Consider the following 26,500-nt stretch of genomic DNA (forward strand, 5'->3'; position numbering starts at 1 on the left):
CAAGGCATGATCAGATGTCCCGACTGGAGAACCAACCATACTTGTTTTAATGCCACGGGAGTCGGTGTATACGAGGTCCAATCAGTTACCAGACCTGTGAGTAGTTTCATTTATGATTTGCTCACAGCCTGATTCAGAGACAAAGTCTAAAGCTCTTGAGCAATGGCGATCGGTAAGAGAAACAGAATTTAACCACTCACTATGATGAACATTGAAATCATCAAAAAGACAAAAGAGGCCTTTCTATCATCTTCTTGTACCTTAGCCATAATGGTAAGAAGACAATCAAAGATAGAATCATCCATGTCCAGATTCCGGTAGCCTGAATTTCATGACATCCACATTTATAGCAGGACTTATGAGAAGTAGGGTACTAAGTCCTACTATACACCACCATTCCCCTGGCTCTAGGAATGGCATCCCCTTTCAAAATCAATGACTTCTTAAAACTTGTTATAAGGAGCTCAGATGAGTGCTTCACATGGGAAGTTTCTGAGCACCAAAGAATGTCATACTGTCTGGACGCAACTGTAAGGTCTTGAATATTTGCATGAAGACAACGAAAATTGCAATACAGTAAACGACATTGACAAAATCCAAGACTTACTGGTCCCATATTTCACTAAATGTCTCCAGACAGCATAAGAATTAATGGTAACAAAAAAATATGTACAGAAATATAAATAAAGTGATTGATCAAACCCATAGACTATAGAAAAAGTCGGAAAAACTGGTCAACATGGAGGAGTTGATACACCATGTAAGGCCAAATACCTTCCAGGATAGCCACTTCAACTGAAGGGAGGACAGTAAGGATGGTTATGAAAAGAAAAAGAAACAGATAAGGAAAGACAACCTATTGATAAACCACCAGGCATCCATGGTCCTTCTATTAAGCCTACCCAACAAACCATTAAAAAAAATAAAACAAGAGGAAGAAAAAAATAAGATAGAATAGTGTGCCCGAGTGTACCCTCAAGGAAGAGAACTCTAACCCAAGACAGTGTAAGATCATGGTACAAAGGCTACCCTTACCAAGAAGGAAGAAGCAACTGAATAATTCAGTAGAGTAATTAGCCACTTGAGTGAAGAAGAATTGTTTGGTAATTTCAGAGTTGTCAGGTGTATGAGGAAAGACGAGAACGTGTAAACAATAGGCCAGACTATGTAGGCAAAGAAAAAATGAGCCGAAACCAGTCTGGCCAGTAAAAGGATCCAATAATTCTCTACTGGTAGTATCTTAACAGGTGGCTGGTGGACTAACCTAACCTAACCTAACCACCTGCTGCTGTTGCCGCTACTACTACTACTACTACTACTACTACTACTACTACTACTACTACTACTACTAATAATAATAATATGATTAAGATGATGATGACGATGATTGCTAAATTTTTGCAATCATTGATCATTAAAAAATGTATTATTGATTGAAAATATATTTATTTTCTACAACATTTTAAAATAAAATCTGTTAAAAACAGCCTATAGCAAGAGTAATAATTAACCACTCCAAATTTAGATGTGAATAAATAAAAAAAAAAAATTACTTTTAATATCTTAAAGCCAGCGACCTCAATAATGTGATTCGATCAAGTGTTATTCTGTTTGACTACTACTTTGCCTTTAGCTTTTCCCATTTCTGCATGGGGTAACTGTTTCTAGTCAGCCTTTTCCATCTCCCTCTGTTCTGTACATCTTGTTCTCTTAGACCCTTTTCCTTCATGCCATTCGATAATTCATCTTCCCACCTGAACTATGGTTTTCCCCTCCTTCTTCTGCCCCCACTTCCATGTTCATAGCCCTTTTACATACCATAACATGACCAAACCATTTCCGTCTTCTTTCCTGAGCTTTCTTTGAAACCTCTATTACTATGATTGTCGCCCTGATCAATTAATTCCGGATCTTATCTCTTTTGTACACCACACATCCACCTCAACATTCTCATCTCGGCCACTAATATTCTTCTTCCTTGCTCTTTTAGTTATTGGTCAAGTCTCCACTCCATAGAGCATGGCTAGTTTAACAACGCTTTTATAAAACTTCCCTTTAACATTTGCACTGATCCTCCTATCACAAAGTATCCCTGATGACTTTCTCAAATTCATCCATGCACACTGAATTCTATGATTGACTTCTGTATCAAGGTTTACATTTTCGCTTATAACAGAACTAAGACATGAAGGAGCTACCTCTTTTTATATTTTCCTGGCCTAATTTCAGTTCCCTGCCACTCCACTCCACCTGTCCACATATATTCCGTCTTTGTTCTGGTGATTTTTAAGCCTCTAATCTCAAGTTCTTCTCTCCATCTTTCTAATTTGAGTTAGACACCTACTCTTGTTAGATCAGTTAGCACAAAGTCATCAGCAAGCATTGTATTCCAAGGCATCTCTTCTCTAAATTCCGATCTTATGACATCCATCACAATATCAGACACGTAGGTCCTAAGGGCTGAACCCTGATTGAGACTACCTTACACCTTAAACTTCTCAGAAGTTCCAACAGTGCTTCTTACTTGTAAGATTGTATCTGAATACATATCTTTCATTGTTATGGCATACTTTTCAGAAACTCTTTACTCTATCAAACACCTACACACTTCCTGCTTAGGTATCCTATCATACACTTTTTTTCCGAATCAATAAACACCTGATGTAGTCCTGTCTGTTTCTCTCTATATTTCTCTACTATCTGCCTTAGTGCAAATATTGCATTAACTGTGTTCTTTCCTGACATGAAACCCAATTATTCTTCACAAATAGTGGTTTCTATTCTTAATTATCCTTCTATAATCCTCTCATATAATTTCATTGTATGTGATATCAGCTTCATTCATTTGTAGAACCCACACTGACTATTTACGAGTAATACAATTGAAAAGAAGTGAATAAGGAAAAAATTGAGACTTCCCTTTGCATGAATATCATGTATAACATACATTACTTGGGCACACATTTAGAGCAAATTGACTAGACTATGGGATTAATCACATACAAGTCATGTATATCGAAGGGAAATAATAGCAGTACGGGATATTGTGATCTAATATCTTGGAAAATAAACTCCATTCGGATGAGTAAAGAACTTTTGGGGAAAACAAAATTAATATTATAAATGAAAATTGTTTATGGGAAAGGAATATGTTTACTACTTTGAAAACCTTGTATAAATACTACAACTGCTACTACTAATGATAATGATGATAATAATAATATCTTTCTCTACATCAATATCACATTGTTCTTTCAAGTCTTTCCCAGGTTGCTTTATCCTGAGGAAGGAGATCAATCTGGGGCGGAATGAATAAAACATGATTTCCCTTTCCCTGCGTCAGGTCGTAAGACTTAAATATGCGGGGGAATATTATTAGCAAGGGTAGGGTGGAATCTGCCAAAAAAGTCGTCCTTTTTCGTAGAAAGCAATGGAATATCATATCTCAACACACAACACCTTCATCTTCCTGCAATTTTAGGGAGCGCTTTCTGTCAAAGACACACTCTCCCCTAGCGTCTGCAAATTGCATCCGACAGAAAACTTATTATTAATCAAAGATCCTTATGCTCCCCTTCCCTCCTGATGTTTAATGGAAAATTCTCGCGATGCCTTTAGTTCCATTTATCATTAAATATTACGAGGCAGTCATATCTTTAGCTGGAATAACACTAGTAATGGTATTACTATTGCTTTCGATAATGAAGCTTTTCATAAATCGCGCTGCTATTTCTGATTGCCTGGCGCCAAGAGATTCAGATTTCGGTATCATTAATACAGGAGAATATACGACAATAGCACAAATAAAATTGTCCATTTTGCATATCATTTTGCTTACCATTTTATGATATGACATGATTCAGTCGCCGTGTACGAGTATTTACATTACACAATTAACGTAATTGGAACAATTTATTTCAAAGAGCTGTACTGTTTTCTTTTACCTTTTTGGGGAACGCATTTCCACTGGATGGCTAACGTCTTCTATGGCTACGGGGACCATTTGGGATATAAATTAACGAATGGCTGCATTCCTTGTTTGGATATATTTCCCGTACCAAAGTAATTTTTAATTCAATTGATATGACCTCTTTATTTTGGGCATAAAACTGTAATTTTATAATAAAAAATTATGCAATACGAATTCTATACAACTAATTTATTCACGTAAGTCCCTTAAAAATTGTTGGTAAGCTGCATTTTTTTCAAAATTTACCCCCACCTTCCTTCCTTAAAAACTTAATAATGAATCCTCTTATGAAGTAACTTTTTACAACGTTAAGCGTTTCATGAACATACACAGAAGCCTCATCAGCAGTACATTAAACTCACTGCGCCATTTTCTGAATAAAGTCCCCTGTTTTCATAATAGTGGTCCATACGTTTCTTGTTCTTTCTCTCCTACTACCTCTAAGTACTTATGCATGTTAAAAGATTCTTCCTCACCAATTGCTATAGATTTTGTTAAAAAAAATGAGACACCTAAAACTATAAGGATTCATCCTTTAATTTTTGGTGACCTTTTTACCACCGCTGTCTCTTCATATTTCTCCCCTTATTAATTCTCCTTATACCATATATACTACACAAACAAATCATCACAACAGCTTCAATCTTTTCTTCTTTTATTTGCATTATTGTCACGTTTTATTTATTCTATTTTCACTTCAATTCCTCCTTGTTCGAACAATACACGCAATTTCGAAACACAATTCAAATTGAATAGTTATAAATGCTGTATTTGTGCTTTTGTTAGAAATAAATGCTGTATCTATTTTTGGATATGCTTGTTTGTCTGTCAGAGTCTGCTTATTAGTATGATACCTTGATATGAAAATATATAACTTTCACGAAACCTTGGGGGAGAATTAATGAGATTATGTTGGGAATACTCTCCTTAATCTAGAACTAAGATTTTTCTATTACCTTACTTTATTTGGTTAATAACTCTTGGTTCGTTTTTAGTATTAAAATAGCATTATTTGGCTAATAAGTCTGAGCTAGTTTTATGTATATAAACATAAAAATGAACTGGTTAAATAAGTATTAAAATTATGTAACACTTCATGCATGTAGGAAAATTTCTTCTTGCGGAAGATAGACAACAAATTAAACAATTACTTGAAAATGTGGGATACCATAACCACGTAAAGGTTTAGTGATAATACGCACAAGAAACTCCCGATTAAAAAAAAAAAACTTTAATCCAAAACAGAATTTTTTGAAATTTCAAAAATTATTCATGACTTTTTTTCATCAAGGGCAAACAATATTGGGTCAATGATAGCATGACTAACAAATCTCGACCGTTTTCAAAAAGCTGCCCATGTTACGAGGTCAAATAAAGAACAATTTTAAAAATATGGCCATCCTAGCCAAAATGATGTAAATGCTGGCAGATATATTTCAAATTTTGAATTGATATATAAATAAAAATACAAATTTGTTTTTCCTAATACTCCATTATATAAAAGAGACTTCAGAAAAAAACATGTCAGCTTAAACCTTTCGGTCAGGGTCGTTGAATCCCCTTTTGCCCTTTTCCATTCAAATTATTTTTCTATGCTCTACTGTACGCTTTTATCGCCTTAGATAATGAATGATTTTTTCCCTAAAAACAAAACACGGTTCGACAATGAAAACGGAACTGAAATAAATTATTCCTGCCGTTATGCACTGATATTTGTCATGGAAATATAAAGCTTTGCAAAATGCCAGCATTCGAGTTGTGTTCATGATTTTTCCCTAAAATAATAATTTCCTTTTAACGTTATCTTTCTTTGACTTGATGGAATATGACAAATAAACGTGTTTAAAAAGGTGCATATTTATGTAAAAATACACCGGTTTTAGATAATGCTCCGTATTAACAAAGAACCCCCCTAAATGAAAATAAAACATACATCAACTAAAAAGTTTCGTTAGAAGACACAAAAAAGTGTATCATTTCCCATGTGTTGGGTAATGTTTTTCTGTGAGATAGATCTGAATGTATGACTAATTGAACCTGAAAAATAATCTACAAATTTGCAACTGTACAGATGCAAATGCCATTTCTGGCAAATCAAACTATGTGAAATAAATTGTACATCCATACTAAAAACCTCAACAAGACTTTATACTTAAGACACTTTGGCATAGGACTAACAAGAATTGATATTCAACATAGATCATATATCTTATCCTTGTCCAGATTGATATAGGTTCTGTTATAAAAGAAACATTACGAGTAAATAAAATAACCTTGGCAACAAACCTTCTTCTCACAATTAAAAAATTCAAGGTACTTAATGAAGCAAATCCTGCAAAGTTTAGACAGTATCAGCAAAAACACGGATGCTCCTTTTAAGAAACTGGACATGCTACAGAATCAGGATAATTTCACTATGCATCCACAATGAAAAATGATACAATACTTCAGAATGTGCCACAGCTGCAGTGGGCCAACCTTTCTACAGGAGACAGTTGCATTGTTACCCTTCTGGCAAACTAGTAATAGGTTGCGGTCACAGCTGTAGATTTTTTTCTTCAGGAGAAATTGCCTTTGAAAAGAAACTATGCTGATTTGTCTGCTCTGTAACGGCTGAGCACTGTACGGAAACAACCTCTAGCACTAGCTACATCATTCTACCCAAAAAGCTTTTCCTCATTACAATGACCTTCATTGGATATCGTAGGCCTTTTTTTTTTTACTTAAGGATTTTAGCTCCCCTTCATGATATCAACTCTTCCAAGCTAAAGGACCAAATCTTTTCTCAGTTTCCTTCTTCTCCAGCTTTCAAAGACTTAATGGGAAGTGAGCCAGCTCAAAATCCATCTATCTACGCAAGCCTTTCCACTCCTCCCCCCCCCACCCCTGACAAATCCTCTGATGAATGAGGAAAATGACATATAGAAAATTACTATTTCTTCAGCAGAATTAAGTGGTGGACTGGAAAATTTGATATCATAAGAGTTGCTAAAGTAATAGAACTATAGTGTGACACTGTAAGTGGAAGACGTTGGTATACAGTTTACGAAGTAAAGCGGAGACAGTTGATTCATCCTTAAAACAAAAGATTCGAAAACTGTAAGCCGCTGCCATAGTTGATTGTTCCAACCCCTTCTCTTTGTTCCCTAAAGATACCTAACCAAAATCTGGATCCCCCAAACGTAATCAGAACAACAATATAACAATATGCAAAATCACATCATCCTTCTCGTTGTATATATATATATATATATATATATATATATATATATATATATATATATACATATATATATGTATATATATATATATATATATATATATATATATATATATATATATATATATATATATATATATATATATATATATATATATATATTCAAATAGTTATCTATCTATCTATCTATCTATATATATTATATATATCATATATATCTTATACATACATATATACAAACTATACATATATATATATATATATATATATACTGTATATATATATATATATATATATATATATATGTATATACACTAATACTCCTGGAAATATGACATTCTCATTAAGGTAGATATAATAATTGTACTGGTTGGTTATGTTGACATAATACAATTGAACAAACCTGATTTGCAGAGGAATTATCAATACCATTATTAGTCTATATGTAATATATTAGATATTACTTGTTTAAAACACATGACCTACAGGTCATTGTGGAAGTAAGAGAAGTGTGAGAACTGCCATAGTCATATTCTAAGCAGGATGCGATTGCCAAACCTCAGCAATGTAACATTTTTCATGAAGAGTAAACACAACCAAGCCCCGTGAGAAAGATGTCTGTGAGAACGGAACAAGCATCTTTCGGTATAAATGTTGTGTTTACTATAATTCCATAAATGCTGAGATACCTGTGTAAACTTTAATATGAAATTGGATATTTGTATCAGTTCACTTTACGATGTCATATGGAATAGTCATCCGACCAAACCAGCTATACTCCTGTGATGGAGATGTTAACACTGTTCTTAAAGAATAAACTATTTTAAAGCTTACTTAGACTTTACTTGAAGATGTAACATACCAACTCTAATATATAACACATTTTAGATGACATTTGAAGAGAACCCAAATGTGTGTTAATAACAGTGGCACACCAATATATAGACCACCGGGTCACACATGCATCACACAATTAGTAGATTTATATGTCCTCTCTCTCTCTCTCTCTCTCTCTCTCTCTCTCTCTCTCTCTCTCTCTCTCTCTCTCTCTCTCTCTCATGAACAGCACGGACAGAACTGAAGTATTCCAATATCTTCCTGACATGGACAGAGGAACTGACTGATAAAGTGAGACCGCAACATAACAAGCGCGTCATCTATCACAGTTGGAACAACACTTATCTACTCAATATCGATGTTTGAAAAACATTCGTGTTTGAACCACGTTTAAAAAATACTTTCCCGGGAATCCTTCAATTTCTTTTCGCAATATCCATTATTTCGCGGTATAAAAATTTCCATTTTATCTTTTTCGGTAGTTATGAGCGAAAAAAAAATATAAATAAAAATGAAAGGAATACAGTCAGTTCAAACATGAGTCGCTATTTTAAAATCTTTCTATCCTCTTGGGCTGTACAACTAGATGGTTTTGACGTTTATAGAAAAAAAAAACTTATTTTTACCTGTCTCATTCTCTCAAAGTGCTCAACATTTTTCAAAGTCTGTTTCTAAATTACTGTAAGGAAATAAGAACAATACCCAAAATATATTTCCGTATTAACAAATCTTATTTCCCATGTACCTAAGAATAAAATTCAGTGTTTGAACAACCACTTTTGAAAAAATAATCTGCATTTTTTTCTTAATACTTTTCTTAACATAACACTTTCGTTAAGAATCTTTTCTGACTGGCTTTATTTGATTTAAATGAAGATACTAATTCGATCTGCTGTAACACATTGCTATGGGTAGGCTCCACAGCTTAAGTATTACATTTAATCCAAATATCAACTTCGTTTACAAATTTCTATGACAAGAAATAAATAGGAAAAGAAATATGATGTCAATATGAAAAATGAAATGGATTCGTCAATTGTCCATAATGGTAACAAACAGAAAGTAATAAATATGTGATATATATATATATATATATATATATATATATATATATATATATATATATATATATATATATATATAGAGAGAGAGAGAGAGAGAGAGAGAGAGAGAGAGAGAGAGAGAGAGAGAGAGAGAGAGAGAGAGAGAGAGAGAGAGAGAGAGAGAGCTAACGATACAGATTGAAGGAAGAGTTGGTAGAATGTTATCAGAAAGACGGTATTATTATTACTATTATTATTATTATTGTCATTACTATTACTACTTACTGAGCTACAACCCTAGTTGGAAAAGCATGATGCTATAATCCCAGGGGCTCCAACAGGGAAAACAGCCCAGAGGGAAGGAAACAAGGAAAAATAGAATATTTCAAGAACAGTAACAACATTAAAATAAATATTTCCTATATATACTATAAAAACTTAAAAAAAAAGCTTTATTCTGTACTCGATACGGAATGCCCGTTAAAAAATTTTGTATACCTAAGGAACACATTAAATCCTCATTATTTTCAGGCCAATGCTAACAGTCAGTATACAAGCCCAATAAATCTGGTAAAAAAATCCAAGAGAACGTTTGGCACTGAGAACTAATAAAAAAGGTGAACATATTTGGACTTACAGTTTTAAGGACTGCCTTTACACAGAGCTCTTTGTGTTATAGCAATTTGTTCAAATATTAGTACAACTATTGCTAATATCATAATTCCATATCCAGGTTGTTTTACTAAGATACATATTCTTATACATAGTTGAGGATCAATGTTAATCTATTCAATTGGTTTTGAAAATTAGTAGGCTGGTTTTGAAAACTATTAGGCTTATCAACTGTTATATTGCTAAGAGTAAATAAATATAAGCACGAAATCCTTTTTGGACAATTTCATTCATTCATGATCTATATTGAGAGTTTTAAATAAACACACTTAAAAAGATGGAAATATTTATAATTTTTTATTTCTTTCAACGTTGTAATGAGGTAATAGTATGTTGTTTTCTTAATTACAAAAGGATAGGTTGACACAGGTGAGTGATTATATATTATTCATGTACGCGACCAGTCAAAGATGATGGCTAGATATTTAGATATGCAAACACGCACACATACTGATTTAACACTTCCCACCCATCCCCTTTCCCTCTCGGGGTACCCCCTCTCATCAGGGTAAGTGTGACCGGACATATTTTATATATATATATATATATATATATATAGATATATATATATAGATATATATATATATATATATATATATATATATATATATATATATATATATATACTGAGCTAGTAGTGATTTTCTTTCTTCATTCATCATACTTGATCGGATCTTAAGATTGAAGTATAGACAGATTTTTGGTAATATTGAGGTTTATGTGAATTTGTTTTTGTCTAAATTTTTTATTCCAATTTCATTTGATTAATTTAAACCATTATTTACACGTATCATATATTCATTCATAATCTCCCTTATACGATAAAAAACAAGTGTATGGATGTGTGTGTGTATATATATATATATATATATATATATATATATATATATATATATATGTGTATATATATATATGTATATTTATACAGTATCTATATATATATATATATATATATATATATATATATATATATATATATATATACAGTATCTATATATTTATATACATATATAGATATATATACAGTATCTATCTATATATATATATATATATATATATATAGATAGATAGATACTGTACTGTATATATATATATATATATATATATATATATATATATATATATATACTATATATATATATATATATATATATATAAATATATAGATACTGTATATATATATATATATATATATATATATATAAATATATAGATATTGTATATATATATATATATAATATATATATATACTGTATATATATATATATTTATACATATATATATAACATATATATATACATATATATATATATATATATATATATATATATAAACATCCATACACTCGTTTTTTATCATATAAGGGAGATTATGAATGAATATATGATACGTGTAAATAATGGTTTAAATTAATCAAATGAAATTGGAATAAAAATTTAGACAAACACAAATTCACATAAACCTCAATATTACCAAAAATCTGTCTATACTTAATCTTAAGATCCGATCAAGTATGATGAATGAAGAAAGAAAATCACTACTAGCTCAGTATTGACTGCGAAAGATCTTGGGTTTTACGTCGAGTGAAATTATAACGTCAACCAGGAATCTCATTCAAATATACTTTAATATTCGTAAATATCATGAAACTTTGATACGTCAATTAAATCCTTGAATGTCGCACCTCAGCCTCTCTCTGCTTGTAAATTATAAATAGGTTTGAGTGATGGATCAATATTTACATAGAACGTTATGATGAATGTCATTAATGTGAATATGGTTTTCACCTTCTATTTGACACCGCAATTTGATATAGCAATTATTTTCCACTCGGGACTTTTTTGCCATTGTTACGGTATCTCTAAATTTGCCTTTTCCTTGCACATTGATATGTCAGTTTCTCTTATTTTCCAACAAACAAATTCCCATTAATTTATTTTTACATTTAATCTATTTATAGATCATGGAAGTCAAGGTGAAATACTTTTCATGGCAAATAAAGAAAAACGTGTTTCAGAAGAGAATGCTTTCCGTTAAAGCTTCAACATACGATTTACTGATTTACTGACTTTATACTTTATTAGGGATAAAAGCTAAATACAATGATAAATCTTTATCTATATGTTATTACTCACAAGTAGTACACACATAAACAAACAAACACACACACACACACACATATATATATATATATATATATATATATATATATATATATATATATATATGGGTCAGTGATGTCATGGTAGAGTGATTTCGATATTAAAAGGTATTTGCGGTTCATTCGAAAATATGAGAATCACGAATGTTAATGATAAAATTTCAAGGTAATACCAGTCTACAGAGTTACATTCAAAAGGTAAAAGAGCCTCATACAAAGAACTAGAAATGAAGAGTGTAATAGATAAAATTATCATGTACAGTATATATATATACACACACGCACACACACACACACACACACACATATATATATATATATATATATATATATATATATATATATATATATAAAATTTTCTTCATTCATCTTTCCACTATTTTAGTTGGTAACGCCAAAGGTTTCTGCCTCGTGGTACCTTGGTCAGTTCTTTGGAAATGAGGTTGCAAGCCACATAAATCCAGTATAATCTGGCACTCATTTACAGCAAGGTGGACTTGCTCGATAGTAGTGAACAAAGAGCAGCCCAAAAAAAAATTGGCAGTTTGAGCACTACACCGTTTGGTCAAGGTGTCAACTGTCCTTTACCTTGTCATACGTAGGTGACTGAACCATGTCTTGAATTAATTCTATCTAATCTGGATGAGGTTTTGGTCTTGTTTGGACTGATAGAACTGCAAGAAATACACACACATAAACACAATAAACATGGAAATACACACACCCATATATATATATATATATATATATATATATATATATATATATATATATATATATATATATATGTATATATATACATATATACATATATATGTATATATATATATATATATATAGAGAGAGAGAGAGAGAGAGAGAGAGAGAGAGAGAGAGAGAGAGAGAGAGAGAGAGAGAGATGAATGTATTTGAGGTTTTCTGGCATGCTGACATCTACGGTCATTGACGCCGAGAGAGAGAGAGAGAGAGAGAGAGAGAGAGAGAGAGAGAGAGAGAGAGAGAGAGAGATTAATGTATTTGAGGTTTTCTGGCATGCTGACATCTACGGTCATTGACGCCGAGAGAGAGAGAGAGAGAGAGAGAGAGAGAGAGAGAGAGAGAGAAAGAGAGAGAGAGAGAGAGAGAGAGAGACTTTTCCAATGGAAACGCAAAACACTATGAGTTGAGAATAAGAGCTTTGTAACATCCCTTTCACCTGATCATACGCCGAGCCAAGCAATTACTTCCGCATGTGTCCCACATGATAGGTAGACGATTGCAGTCTGATCACAGGTATTAATCTTTGTTAATGGAAACAGAGACCAAGCACACACAAGCATCTCCGGCTGAATTAACAATGGATATTGCTTTTGATTTACAGCGGAAGGGCAATAAAACAGTGAAGTCACATTGAAGGCAAAATATTACAAAGTTGAGTGTTTGGACCAGGGAGACCATTTCGCCAAGGAGAGATGTAAATAGGAAAAGTATATATCATATGAGAGACATGAACAATACTATGATGTAAATGAAGAACAAATTCCAATTTTGACTAAAGAACCGTTCTTTTGGCTTTTTCAAATGGGACGAAAAGCTTTAGCTGGTTGAACTAAGTGTTTACGCTCGGACACAATAAGTTCTGGCAAAGAGCTCTTTTCAGCGGCCACCACAGAAGGGTTTGACTATAGTTTGGGCCATTTGTGGGATATTGTTGTTTTCCGAGTGGTTGCCGTTCAGTGTGAGAGGAATATACGAGGGACGTTCATTAAGGATTTCCCCTGACCCATTTAGGATTATTATACCTGACTGAAATTTCACCTGTGCATTTGTAAATTAGTGTATAGGTCACATGATAATTTGCAGCACTGAACTCACATTTCTTCCTTCTTTACAGGTGTTGGATTGAAGTAATGTGTGACTATGGATCCAGTCGAGTACCAAGCAGTGATCAGGTTTCTGTATATTTGAAAGGTCACATGCAGGAACCGACCTTCGATGAAATGTAAAAAACTTATGGAGATGCTTCCCCATCATATGATGTAAAACACTGGCATCGCCAGTTGAAGTGCTGCTTACCAAAGCTAAAGAGTCTCTTCTACCCTTACCCAGAGGAAACTAGTCACTGAAGAAAACAGTGCAGTAATTAACTTGATTTGATTGATATACCTGAAGCTGATGAAGACCTTGATGTGCCAATGAATGAATTCTGTGTGTTTGAATTAGAAGCTATCATCAAAACCCTCAGATGATGCAGAGCCCCTGGTTACGATGGAATAACGTCTGAGATGATATTGGCCGAAAATGAAGTGACTCCCAGAATACTTACAAGAGTATTTTGTAGAATGTGGCATGACGAGGCAACACCTGATGATTGGGAGTTTGGAGTGCTGATGAAAATGGCAAAATAAAGAGATCTGATTAATTGATATGATTACAGAGGCCTCACACTTACGTCCGTTATCTTAAAATATATAGTACAGTATGCTTATTCTAAAGAGATTAGAGAAAAAGATTGAAGAAAAGCCGCGATGAACAAGCAGGATTTAGAAAAGGTAGAAGTTGTACTGATGATATTTTCTTTTTGAGACGTACAGCGTAGAATATAAAAATCAACTTTTGATTATATTTGCGTACTATGAAAAGCCTTTAATAGTGCGTATCGGCAATTTTGTGGAGTCCTGCGTAATTACGGTATTCCTCTTAAATATGTAAATCTATTTATGCCTGTTCATAAGCATAGCAAGTGCAAGTTAATGTTAGTGGAGTCTTATCAAATGAATTTCCAGTGAACAGCAATGCACTCCGTGGAAATGTGTTGTCCCCTATGTTGTTTATCCTCCTCATGGATTTTGTAATGCATATAACAGCTGGAGATGATGGAGAAGGATTGGACTAGATTGGTAATAAGACATTAGCTGACCTATATGCTGATGACGCTGTCCTTATTAGCAAAACACCACAGGATTTGCAATGCTTGCTTACCAGAATGCATGAAATATCATAAGAAGTTGGGCTCAAGATCAACAGAAGAAAGACAAAGATGACGAGAACGGAATGTTGAATGGAAGGAGAAATGATTAATGAGGTAGAATCATTCAAGTATCTAGGAAAAATTATCCCTAATACGTGGTCCTCAGAAGTGGAGTGTAATGAAAGATTAAAAAACAAATCAGGCAATTGCTAAGTTAAGTAAAATTTGGAAGTCAAATCGCCTAAAATTACATATAAAAATCAGGCTATCTATCATTTTAACGAGATCTGTGTTACAATATGGACATGAGTTATGGTATGACAATGAAATAATACCCAACAGATTTTGTAGATTCGAGAACAAAGATCTCAGAAGAATATTGGGAGTAAAATGGCAGGACAAAATTAAAAATGAAACTAAAAGAGAGATTACTTGAGAGCCGTAAGTGGATGAGATCATGGTGAGGGGTAGATGAAGATGGTTTGGGAATGCTCTTCGCACTCCCCAGGAGAGATTAGTTCACCAAACGTTTAACTGGGCTCCACAAGGCACTAGAAGAGTTAGAAGACACAGGCCTACACGGCTGAAGACTATGAAACGTGAATAAGGAGATGATGAATGGATAAGTATTGAATTAAAGCACAAGATAGAGACGACTTCTTTTTCTTCCCCAACTGTTATCCCTACATTAAGTGGTTGGTTGCCTGATGCACTCTCTCCAATGCCTTCGATCAAAGGCATCCTCTTCCACCAAACCTCTTCTCTCCATATCATTCTTCACCTTATCTCGCCATCTACTTCTCTGCTTCCCTCTTGATCTTTTCCGGCTTGCAGGTTCCCCCCAAGACCTCCTCAAACCCTCCCCACCATCCATCCCTAACACGTGGCCACACCATCTCAGTCGTGACACTCTTATCATCTCGTAATCTTTACTACATCTGCCATTCTTCTTATTTCATCATTTTCCCATCTTTCAAGCAGTGATATTCCCATAGTCCGCCTTACCATTCTCACCGCTATTCTCTCAAGCTTTGTAAAATCTAATAAAGGCCCTTTCCGTCAATAGGCGTAGGAGGAGATAATGATAATGAGTTAACCCCTTAAGCGAAGATTTGTTTGGTAATCTCACTGGTGTCAGGTGAAGACAGAGGAGAATTTATAAGAATAGGCCAGACTATTAGGTGTACATGTGTGTGGGCGCGAGTGACTTTCAACTTGTTATTTGGTAATGCCATCTATCCTGGAGTCCGAGTGTTATTTCTACGAAAGTAAAATTGAGATAAAAAGTAGGTTGACTGTGATTATAAATAATAATAAAATTTTCCTTCCGTAACTAGGTTGATAAAACTATGTGCTCGCAACATGGAAGCCAGACTTATAAATATTACTTCATACCCCAAGTTTAATGCTCCTATTTATTAGTTCCCTAAAATCAATATTCGTATACATCATGTGAAATTGATGTAAAAATCATTTGTAAAAAATTAATACAATATATATATATATATATATATATATATATATATATATATATATATATATATATATATATCAACACATATCTAACACTCGTGATTATAATCAATGTAAATATCAACCACAATTGCATTTAATACCATTGTGGTAGATATTTACATTGATTAAAATCACGAGTGTTAGTGATAGATGTTCATCATAAATAACCACATGTTGCAAACTCACTAATCAGCTATGGAGATGGGTTGATTTCGAGCCTAAGAACAGTTTGCTGAATTTAACAGGAATGTGTATAGTGGACTTGAAATGAACTTATATTTCGCTTGATTGTTCGATTGGTAAAGTGGTCAGTGTGGCATTGTTTGGAATATAGGGTCGAATCCTTGCCTAGCTAGAAGCATTTATTATAAATGTATTTCCAGTGGGTATACATTCACAAAGGTAGAATCCAGTATTAAGCGCCATTGTGGTTGATATATATATATATATATATATATATATATATATATATATATATATATATATATATATATACATATATACATATATATATATATATATATATATATATATATATATATACATATATATATGTATATATATACACATATATATATACATATATATATATATATATATATATATATATATATATATATATATATGCATATATATAGACTATACATACATAAACTATATATATATATATATATATATATATATATATATATACATACATACATGCATGTATATACATATATATAGACTACATATATATAAACTATATATATGTATATATATATATATATATATAATATGCACACGAGAGAGAGAGAGAGAGAGAGAGAGAGAGAGAGAGAGAGAGAGAGAGAGAATTTTCCACATATTCTCACGATTAATCTTCGCTAAGTAATAAAGGCAAAGAAAAAAATATTTACGAGGATAGTAATCTGCTTCATTGCAATTAAGTGAGAGTAAAATCCAATTAAAAATATTCTACTGCGCCGAATTAGCTTCCACAGATCCTGATGAGTCGTTTTTCATCCAGTCACTCCTAACCGGGAAGCGAACAAGTACATTCAATTATACAAAATGCACAAAAACGACTTTTCTTGTCCAATTAATAAATAATGCGTCTCGATGGAACTGATTTTTTTTTTTTTTTTTTGGAAAAAATTGCTAATTGTCTCTCATTATACTTCCATGGGAGATCTAAAGAAAAACCAAATATAATTTAGTTATTTCTGAAATAATTTATCTCGAGATTAAAATATATTTTGAGATTTTATGATAGACTGAAATGGCTTGAAAGTTTATATTCAACGTTTGCATAAAATCTACATTGTTGAGTTTGATTTTTACTTATTTTCTACTTTACGCTGTGAAGTTTATTAGTTCAAATGTATCCGCATACATGCCATTAATGGATCAATTCAATCTGATAGTCTTTCTACTTCCACTTACTTATTGATTCCTTTTGAAAAATTAAACAAAATATCTAGTATATATAAATTTGTATTTTTGGTATGAATACCTGCACTTCCTAATTCAAGATGCGAGAAACCTTTATTATAGGCTTACTTTCAGAAATATTGATCGAGATTGAATTCCTTGCGAATTTTAGAATGTTACAGAACTAACATTTCTCAAATTTCTTATAACGTAATCCCTCTGTTATAAACCTCCTTTCTTTATAATTGCTTGTAATGGCACTTTTTTTTTTTTTTAATTTGAGCCAACATTCGACCTTAACCGCATCTGAATGTTGGGAAAGTGTGAATAGTGGACTTAATTAGATGACGAATTGGACTGGATGGCAGCAACAAGTAATTGTTTAGCCTGCAATGTAGCCAACACACAGAGTGTATGCTCTGATTGGTCCAATGAAGATGTTGAATGCTGAATGGGTTATTTGATGGTAGGTGAGGTTAGTGCTTAGGACTTAGGACCCTTTACTGTCTTTGGGAAGTGATGTTATACAGCTTGGCTTGGGGCGATGGTTAACTGGTGGGAGAATCACACCTGTTATCAAGGCTATAGACCTTGCATGGTATCAGTCTTAATATCACGAGGCCATCGACCGAAGATAATCCTAAGTGATACCGTCCACTCAAAGGAGAAGCTTCTCTCATGAGGTCCAATGGAAAACTATTAAGTACAGAACACTTCTTGTTATTGTTTGAAATTAGCCTATCATTGTTAGGATGATTAAGTTACAATAATGAAAATATGTTTGTCTGGGATTAATGGAGCGGATATGTAGGCTACTCGAATTAACAAATATTTAAAAAATTTTCTTAAACAATTCTACATAACACTAAAAACAATTTGAAATGTTTTTAATATGAAATCTGGCATACAACATTTTTCTGACCGTTAATAACGAACTTTATGACCGTAGGATGCATGTGTACCATTCATACGTAATACACTAGTGTAATATATTTTATGTAGAAATTGCTAAAAAATTAAGTTTAGTATTTCTTTGGTTCTTTCTCTTTGTAGACAGTAACAAGCTTTATATACAGTTTGTATTACAAATGTTCTATAAATGTACGAAACGATAATAAATAACTATAGTTTATTGCATGAATAGAGTTAATTCCTTAGAGAAAATCGAAAGTGGGGTTATTTCGTGTCGCAAGAATTCATTGATTCTTAATAATTAGTTTTTAAGTACTGATGTATAATATGCTGCTATTAAAAATGGAAAACACTGTATACATTGATATGCTCAGTGATTTATTATACACATTAGCTTATAATGCAGTGATAAGAAATAACCCTCATTTGTATTAAAAAGTATAATTAATTCCATTGCGAAAATTAAGGTAGAGCTTCACTTAAATTCATTTCATCAGCTACAACCAGTTTGTGTACGCTTAATCACAATGATATTTACTATTTTTATATAAAAGTACAGTGCTTGTCTTCAATAATAATAATAGGCAGTGCATCTTTGCAATAAATACACCGACTGACTACAATGAGTGAATTATAAAAAAAAACGTTTTTAAATAAAACAGCTTTGTTTTATTGTTAGACGTTATACAGTACATACTGTATATGCATAAATTATATTATATATAATATTTAATGTATACTCTTCTTTTGTAGATAAGTCTGCATGGAAAGTCATGTTTAAGCCCAAGCACGCGGAATTGGGAAAGGTCAATGCCGATGTGGTACGATGTTCTGCACAAGGTCTATAAAATGTATTCTATGGACCTTGCATTGTATTCTATAGACCGTGATTCTGCGGCTGGAATCGCTCATGGGACCGAAATGTAAATGGCTGAGGAGATGTTTGCGAGGCTGCAAAAAGTTCAAAGCTTCAGAGGGTTAGCTCATTAGCTTCAAACTTTGGAATTGATCCTTGAATCGTAAGGCTTAAGAGAAAACTTTGGATACATCAAAGGAAGGTATCTGAGGATTCTGAAGACTTTCTTATACATAGTTGTCAAACTATCCCAAAACTATAATGCTAGAGAAACTGGGTTGTTTTAGATATTTGTACCAACTAACTACTTGGTTAACGAGTCGTAGTAGTAGTTACCTAACCGAAAGCTTACCAAGCAACATCTTTCTGCTACGCATAATTAGTGCAGCTTACCAAGTAACATCTTTCTGCTACTCATAATTAGTGCAAATGCCTCATGATCAAACAATTACGCAACGGAAAGTTAGTCCCTACTGCTATTGGTACCCAGATCGCTGACGAAGATGACACCGATGAAGACAGAGATGATGTCAGTAATGTCATATTGAGATTCAACAGTATCTGAGATCTCGAAGTACTGACTGAGTTCTCTGTCAATCCCAATTATGACAAGGAATGGCCAGAAGAGTATCTGGTCACTGCTCTCCGTTCTTTAAAGGTCAATGTTCTCAAGGTTCAATATCTTCAATAATTCTGTCAACGTAGACTCGAGGATTATGCTATGGCTGCATACGCCTCTCTAGCAATTTAATTTAATCGCCATCACTGTACTTAGTAGCTTCATCATCTGCAACAGACACACAGCCGAGTACATCTTTGACCCTTGTTCCTGATAATGCTGAAGATTCAATTCTTCTAATACTTGCAAGTACCAATCAAGAAAAAAATGGCACTCATTTGGGAGCTAATGAGCATGCTTCTTCAATAAAATAACAAACCATCTATCTTCAGAAAAGCCGCAATGTCGCATTTGCTTGTTACTTTAATTCCACTATTGAGAGAGAGAGAGAGAGAGAGAGAGAGAGAGAGAGAGAGAGAGAGAGAGAGAGAGAGAGAGAGAGAGAAGATTCAATCATATTTTTTAAGTTATTTCACCGTACTGTATGATTCAGGTATGTTATTCACTGTTATAACTACACACATATACGTAACTGGAGACGTGTACAAAAATGAAAACGATCGACGCAACAAGAAATTATAGTACTTTATGTACCTATAAAATATGGGAACAAGAATGCGACATAGAAAACGTATAAAAGACAGACCAAAATTATCTTCTGCAATGGTAAATACGTTATTGCGGTTTGAACTACTTATATGCAACATATATTATTCATATACATACAGATGTACATCGTATACATACATTAAACTTACTTATTGGTTGCTTTAGTTATAGCCTTGTTTTTTTTAGAATTATTGTAATGATTGATTGGGGATCTTGGTAGCTTATCAAGAGTTATATAATATTGTATAATATTTTCATTGATACAATAGTATATGTATACTGATAATACGCAATTAAGTGATATATAAATATTATTTCTTTCAATTCTAGTCATTAGTATTAACCTATACTTGTATAGGCTACACATTTTTAAGGAAATATGTAACATATAGAATACACCATGAAAAAAAAAAGAAAAAAAAAAAAGAGAGCGAAAACTGATTAAATAGAAAAACAAGCTATGGAGTAAAGTAACCACTGCAATTTCTAAATTTGAATTTATTTAATCAAGATGCGACTAAATTGGGTATATTAATGAAGATAATAGTAGGAAATGATGAATGGAGAAGTATTGAATTAAAAGCTCAAGATAGAGACGACTGGCGAAATCTAATAGAGTCCCTTTGCGTCAACAGGCCTAGGAGGAGATGAGGATGATGAATGAAGACATTCTTCACTGGGAATGGTGACGTTATTACGATGAAAATTATTTGCTTCAATGAATATTTAAAGACGAACTTCTCACGAAAATCAAACAAATAAATATCTATACAAAATATGAATTTATATTCTTATGGAGCACGTTTCCCGCTCACAGTAAACTACGATTTTGCAAACATTAGAATGAATGTATATACAGTCGCATTATATGACCTTTTTACTTCCTAAATAAAACAGTAATTAATCTGTCCTGTGATATTTCAGTATTATAGAAACATATTTTGAAGCCATTTGTAAGGCCAAATTGTTGTTTCAATCACTGTCTTTGTAAAAAGGGTTTTAGTATGAATGATTTATATTTGAACGTTTGACAAAGTTTGATACAGTAACACTTGCTCGAACAGTCAACATTTTCAATGAAGATTTTAAGTATACCATATTGGTAAAAAAATGATAACTTAATAGTCAATGTCAATTGATTTGCTAATGTATAAAGCATAATGTTATTAATACCGGAATATAACATATGATCAATTTACGACGGCGGTTAAAAATCAAAACCCTTAGTATTTTAACACGGAAAATTTTGTGTGAAAAATGAAGCTTCAATGAAACTGATTTCAAAAAAATTTAAGAATAAGGGTGTGTTTCAATGAGATCACTTTCACGATTCTGAACCACTTCAAAAGTATAGCATACACTATGGACATTTGAATGTAATATACGAAAAGCTTCTATGAAGAATCGAGAAAATATAATGATGAATAAACCGGGCAAATTACCTTCACTGAAACATAGAATGTAAAAAATAAACGCAATCTGTATTCTTCAAAACATATAGGGAATGCATTTAAAAGGCTCTTGGCACTGAGAGAAAATGCATTCTTTATTTACATTCGTTTCTACCCCTTAAATGTGAAGTTCTACAGAAAATCATCTTTTGAGATTTTCTTTAAACAGAATATAGAAAAAAATCTTGACCCTATTAGTAAAAGTTTTTATTTATTTTCATCTCTACCTCTTAACTGTAAACTTCTACAGAAAATAATTCTTTGAGATTTTTTTTCTAAACACATACGTTCGTTCAAATTTTTTCTGACCCTATTACTAAAATGTGTTTTTCAAACGACCCACAGAGAAATAAATTCTGGTCGAGAGCAAATACAAATTTCAGAATGTTCAGAGAGCTTTTCAAAATGCGAAGGAATGACCAACCCTTTCTATGGCAGAGTTTCTTTCCCCAAATACAAATCTACTTTCCACGCATATTCGTTGTCGTACAAAGACCAGCAGAGCCTTTGGGAGTGCGGCAGAGCTGAATCCGGAATTGCCTAAATAAACATGTCTATGCTCTATTTCGAAGGCCACAGAGGCAGTTTCTACTTGCAATTCCTCCCCCTGCGTTTTGCATGACACTCAATTCGACTTTACATTTCCCATCTCGACATATTTCTAGGTTTTACAAGAGACATATCTTCAGTTTTTGCTACGTTGTGTAAAAGAAACTAATAGAAAATATTTATCATTTTTATTTATGCATATTTTAAATATATTCATAAAAATAAAAGAATGATTTATATAATTTTATTTACATTAGAAAGTTAGTTTGATCTTTTTGTCTATATGAGGAAGTTGTCCTTTTTAATAAATGTTTGCACTGTAATGGCTACCTCAAGAAATTGAAAAGCAGAATTGTAAAAGTACAAAGGGGTCCAACAGAGAAAATAACCCAGCGAGGAAAGGGAGCAAGGAAATTAATAAACTTTATGAAAATGAATGAATAAAAGATTACATAATATCTTGAGATCAATAGCAACGTTAAAAAGGGATCTGTATTTCATAAATATGAAGAGTGACTTACTTCAGCTGTTCAACATAAAAAAAAGAAGAAAAACAAAAAAAAACATTCGCTGCAATTTTGAACTTATAATGTTCCAGCGATTCACCCATCCGATTAGGAAGATCATTCCACAATCCGGTCACAGCGAGAGAGAGAGAGAGAGAGAGAGAGAGAGAGAGAGAGAGAGAGAGAGAGAGAGAGAGAGAGAGAGCAGGAGGCACCACGCAACCCTACCAAATATCCAAAAGTGGATATTTGTAATATAAACTATATTTTCATGAGTAATTTACAATACTCCAATTGAATTATGAAACAATTCCGCCAAGAAATCCGGGACCTTAATATTTCCTTACCGGTGTTAACAAAAGGAAGGAATCTTTTACAGAAATAATAAACATTACGGATGAATTATACATTTTTAACAAAATTCATACATTTATACATACATCCATACTTGTGGCCATATTTCATACATTTAAGTCGTGTGAAGTAAGGCAAGAGTATCCGAACTTGAAGAGTGAACTCCAAGTGAAATATTGAGTCAGGCTACCTATAAACAAGTAATGATGTACGAATATCGTATTAGAACAGCTACTTAGTAACGATGGACTTTACATTACAGTTAGTAATTAGGTTTCGACTTCGTTTAGAGCCTTTTCCAGTGTACAGCGGAGTACTCCAAGGGAATGTTTTGTCACCTACGTTGTTTATCTTTCTCATGGATTTTGTAATGCGTAGAACAGTTGGAGATGGTGGAGAAGGATTGGACTAGATTTGTGATAGGAAATTAGCTGAACTAGATTATGCTGATGATGCTGTCCTTATCAGCAGAACACCACAGGACTTGCAAAGCTTGCTTTCCAGAATGAATGAAATATCACATGAGGTTGGACTCAAGATAAATAGAAGACAGACAGAGATGATGAGAACAGAGTATGCAATGGAAGATGAAATATCACTGGAAGGAGAAATGATTAATGAGGTAGAATCATTTAAGTATTTAGGAACTATGATCTCCAATACAGGGTCATTAGAATTGGAGTTTAGTGAAATATTGAAAAAAGCTAATCAGACAATGGCTAAGTTAAGTAAAATTTTGAAATCAAATAGCCTTAAATTACATATAAAAATCAGTCTATATATCAGTTTAGTGAGATCTGTGTTAGTGTATGGACATAAGTCGTGGTATGACAATGAAACAATCTCCAACGGCTTTAGTAGATTTGAGAAAAAGCCCTCAGATGAACATGGGGAGTTATTATTACTATTATTATTATTATTATTATTATCATTATTATTATTATTATTACTAGCCAAGCTACAACCCTAGTTGGAAAAGCAAGATGCTATAAGCCCAAGGGCTCCAATAGGGAAAAATAGCCCAGTGAGGAAAGGAAATAAGGAATAAATGATGAGAACAAATTAACAATAAATCATTCTAAAAACAGTAACAACGTCAAAATAGATATGTCATATATAAACTATTAACAACGTCAAAAATAGATATGTCATATATAAACTATAAAAAGACTCATGTCCGCCTGGTCAACATAAAAACATTTGCTCCAACTTTGAACTTTTGAAGTTCTACTGATTCAACTACCCGATTAGGAAGATCATTCCACAACTTGGTAACAGCTGGAATAAAACTTCTAAAATACTGTGTAGTATTGAGCCTCATGATGGAGAAGGTCTGGCTATTAGAATTAACTGCCTGCCTAGTATTACGAACAGGATAGAATTGACCAGGGAGATCTGAATGTAAACGATGGTCAGAGTTATGAAAAATCTTATGCAACATGCATAAAAGACAGGACAGGATTAGAAATGAAACTATAAGAGATTACTAGAGTGCCATATGTGGATGAGATCATGGAAAATTTCAAGCATTATTTTGAAATACATGAGTGATTTCTGGGTCGTTATCTCTCATCCAATGCAGGCTAAATTGCGAGGCATACTTACTCCCTCAGAAAGTCTAGATTCGTAAACTGCATTGATCTTGGATTTGATTCCCTTCGCAGCAACGTTGTTCCTTATCAAAAACAAAAGTTGTTCAAGGTAGAGGGCCAATGTGTATTGGTCTAAATATAGTGATTTATTTCTATTTCCTTTGTTTCTTTTATGGACCTTTTCGGAGAAACACACACACACATATATATATGTATACACACACACACACACACACACATATATATATATATATATATATATATATATATATATATATATATATATGCACACACATGCATATACATCTGTCAGTCAGAAATGAAACATGACGATAATGAGTGACCATCATCAAAATCCAGCCAAAGACACCAAACAAAATGTCCACCTGAGGCTCATTAATTAGCTTTGGAATGGAAGGAGGAGGAAGCGTTGGAGGGCAGCATCAATATTCTCCTAATTCTGTCTCGATCTGGCTGCGGCTCAGTTGAAGTTTCTCTCCAAACTACTCGGTTTCCTTTGTTACTAGTTGGACGCAGCATCACCTTTAAGCTAGTGTGAGTTGCTATAATGGAACATCTAATGTTGGAATTAGTTTGGGACGGGGATGTGTTTGGATGTGAAAGCCTAGAACGCATTAAGACACTTAAGTGTCAAGATTTCGTCTTCTGGAGATGGCGTCCTTGTGGAGGGTGGATATAATGCATTTATTACTTTGAAAGAAAAAATATTTAGATAATGGATATGTTATCTGATGTGCCAATAAGGAAGGAAATAATGCCCACGAATACCCTCAAGCAAAGGAAATCACGAGGAAGGCCGTGGTATAGGGTATATGGAATACAGGAAATAGGAAAAAAGGTATTATATATAAAGCCAAAGAGGGCTCATAAAAGAGCGGGCCACTCTCCTTCTACGATGTAAACACTATTGTACTTTCGAGTAACCAAATCCTCCGTCGTAATTTCTTTGGAATATATAAAACCCATATTCTACAGAATTTTTCACTTTTTATCAACGGTTTTCAAGAGCATTAACATCACTTTTATATGGTAAAATATAATGAATGCCTTATATGGAGAAATTTTTTACAATAAATCCTTCTTCTACATGACATTATACATATACAACACTTGTTGAGTGATCCACAAAATGAAATTTCGTGTACCTATCATTCTGGTTGTTGAAATGATGCAAAACTGTAAACATCAATGGTACAAATAAATTGAATTTCAAAAATAGGCATCTGATAAAAACCGATGTTTATTTTTGT

The 26,500-nt window shown here is 33.0% G+C and overlaps 1 long non-coding RNA gene across 1 annotated transcript in view; it reads right to left on the bottom strand.

Moving 5' to 3' along the window:
• LOC137632000 (uncharacterized) overlaps nt 1-26,500 on the bottom strand; it is a 119,557-nt gene that overhangs the window by 16,077 nt on the left and 76,980 nt on the right. The window lies entirely within an intron of this gene.

The sequence above is a fragment of the Palaemon carinicauda genome, chromosome 40 (assembly GCF_036898095.1).
Source record: "Palaemon carinicauda isolate YSFRI2023 chromosome 40, ASM3689809v2, whole genome shotgun sequence".
In the NCBI taxonomy this organism is placed as follows: Eukaryota; Metazoa; Arthropoda; class Malacostraca; order Decapoda; family Palaemonidae; genus Palaemon; species Palaemon carinicauda.